General features: G+C 35.9%; 1 non-coding gene across 1 annotated transcript; it reads right to left on the minus strand.

The window, feature by feature from the left end:
* Positions 1-755: 755 nt before the first annotated feature.
* On the minus strand, positions 756-861 carry LOC128032078 (small nucleolar RNA R71). Its single transcript, XR_008188208.1, has one exon. It is a non-coding gene; the product is annotated as a small nucleolar RNA R71 (small nucleolar RNA).
* Positions 862-3,099: the final 2,238 nt, after the last annotated feature.

The following is a 3,099-nucleotide window of genomic DNA, read 5'->3' on the forward strand; positions in this document are numbered from 1 at the left end:
GTACATCCAAAGGTGGTCAAGTTGTTGGTGCCGTTGCTGGGGAGGCAACATTATTAGGTTAATTTTAATTTTTGCACTTTAAAGGAATAATTAAGAAATTTGTAGGTTAAAATATGATTTTATTCCATTTATTGTTCCTAATCTCCTCTTTCTAGCTTTAGTGTATGACTCGCAATAGGGGCACACCTATTGTAACAACTATGACATAGAGAGAATAATCCAAAGAAATCATCGACAGCAACAGCAGCAGCAGATGCAAGATCCACCACTACCAGTTGCAGGTAATGTACTACGTGAAAATCCATTATTTGACGACGCTGACAATAATGCCTTAGGAAACCCACCTGCACCACAGCTTCCTACAAACACTCAAATGGCTTGAAACGAAAAAACTTTAAGGGATTATGCCTTACCAAGTTTGGATATGGTTCAAGAAGGTATAACAAGACTGACGATTATAGCTAATAATTTTGAGATCAAATCGACTATGATTCAAATTATCTAGAACAAATTGCAGTTTAGGGGCACTATAACAGAGGACCCTAATCAACATTTAAAATGACTTCTTCAACTCTATGATACTTTTAAGTATAACGGGGTCATTGATGACGCTATTCGTCTTCGGTTGTTCCCTTTTGCCTTAATTGATAATGCTTTTTCTTGGTTAGATTCATAGGCACCAGGATCTATCAGGACATGGGATGAACTTGCTGGAAAGTTCTTACATAATTTTTTCCTAATCAACAAATTAGTGCAACTAAGAAGAGAGATTGTTATTTTTAGACAGATGGAGGGAGAAAGTTTCTATGAAGCATGGGAACGGTTCAAAATATTGATTAAAAAATACATGCACCATGAATTTCCTGAGTGGATGCGACTGCAGGTATGTTATAATAAGTTAGATACAAATGCACGATCTGGATTAGACGTAGCAGTAGGAGGAGCCCTTATGAACAGAACGTATAAGGATGCGTACGAAATCATTGAGAAAATGGCACTAAACTGCTACCAGTGGCCAATTGAACGCTTCACATATGGCCAGAAACCTGTTACGATCAAAGCTATCTAGGAGGATGATAATTGATGGTCACTAAACTAACTATAAATATAAGAAAGCAAGCGCACCTATTGAACAATAGTATAGCTATGGTGAGTAGGGAATATCGTATCCACGAGGACTAAAAATACTAGTAATTACTGTTTTTCTATTATTTAGCCAATAAATTGGGGAGATTATTTTTAATCTAAAATTAAGTAAACTAATTTACTAAGAACGCAACAGAGAATGAAATAGGAAAACAATCGAAGATGACCAATTAGATAAACAATACTAAGGAAAGAATCTACCTAGACTTACCTATTATTATGAATCTGAATTAAACGATTTATTCACTTGTGTCTTGATCCGTAGAAATCCCTAAATTATGTTAATATCCCTTTCGAGAGTAAGAACAACTGACTCTAGGTTGATTAATTGAAATCTCTTTCTAACTAAAACCCCTATCGTCGCATTAACTCGATCTATAGATTCCCCTATTAGATTTGACTCTCATCCGGTAGATTTATGTCATCCTATTTCTAGGATTGCATGCAACTCCACTCAATTATGCTAGATCTACTCTTAAACAGGGACTTTTGCTCCACTAAAATAAGTACATTAAATATGAATTAATATCTCAAAAATATTAAAACATGAAATAAGCATACATAATTGAGAACAATAATCAAATATTTATTGCGTAAAGCAAAAATTAAATAATAAGATTGCGTAAAGCAGAAATTAAATAATAAGATTCATCATAGGTTTCATCCTCCCTAGGTATTTAGGGAGTTTAGTTCATAATCCTAAATAAGAACCTCGCAAAGTTAGGATATCCACAAGACATAAAGAAACTTAATAAAACTTCGAAAGAAATTAAATGGAGATCTTTGATCTTAAGGGAAATCTACTTCCGCATTGATTCCGATGGCATTCTTCGAGTGATTTCTCCGATCTTCTCTGATTACTCCCTTAGGTCTTATTCTAATAGGTATTTATAGACTTTAGAATGCTCAGAAAGCCTAAAAATTAGGTTTTTCTGCGTATTTGGGAAGTGGGTTGTGAAATCGACACGGCCTGGCACATGGGCGTGTGGCCAGCCCATGTGGCTCACACAAGCGTGTGTCCAGCCCGTGTGGAAATGCTAGCCTGTATGGATCCTGAAAATAGCTCTTTTTGTCTGATTTTGGCTCATTTTTCGCTCCTTTCACTCCCTTATGCTCACCTAAGTATAGAAACATGATTTTAAAGGATTAGAAGCATAGAATTCACCAATTTACATAATTAATCATCCAAAAATGTATCAAGAATAAGATTAAAATATGTTACTATTATAGCTTATCAATAATTATCAACAAATAGTGGATAAACTTAATCGTATTGAATCTGCTTCTACACCATCTATGCATGGAAGAGATAAGCCACTCATCCATTATATCAATAATCCTGCTGAGAATATAAAATACATTGGGAACAGGGGTGGAAACCCTTATTAGAATACATATAATCTTGGATGGAGGGATCACTTAAATCTAATATGGGGAGGAAACCAAGGAGGAGGTAACAATTCAAATCAAGTTAAAAATACTAATTACCAACCTCTTTATTTGCAGAAACCCAGGATAGGGTCAACCCAAATGATCATACTACATGTGGTCAATGACTGGACAAAATTGAGGGAGAGATGTAGTCAATGAGAATTGATGTCAAATAGGTGTTGTCTGAGTGCACCAATTCAATAGGAACATTGACTAAGCTTGAGTATCAAATGAGTCAATTGATGAGCATGATGGGTGACATCAAAAGACAAATAGGTATAGGTATTCCCAGCAACACGGAAGATAATCCACGGAGAGAAGGTAAGGAGCATATGAAAGAAATTACACTCCGATCGGGCAAAGTACTGAGTAGCCTAGAAACCACTACTCTGGAGACAATTATGGAGAAGACTGATGAACCTCAAGAAGTACCCCTAGAAGCGGAAGATGAGCCAGAATCAGATGAGGTAATCACTAGAGGCAGAGATAGAAATCCCATTCCCTTCAAGACTAGAAGAAAAA

Source organism: Gossypium raimondii, chromosome 8, assembly GCF_025698545.1.
Source record: "Gossypium raimondii isolate GPD5lz chromosome 8, ASM2569854v1, whole genome shotgun sequence".
Lineage (NCBI taxonomy): Eukaryota > Viridiplantae > Streptophyta > Magnoliopsida > Malvales > Malvaceae > Gossypium > Gossypium raimondii.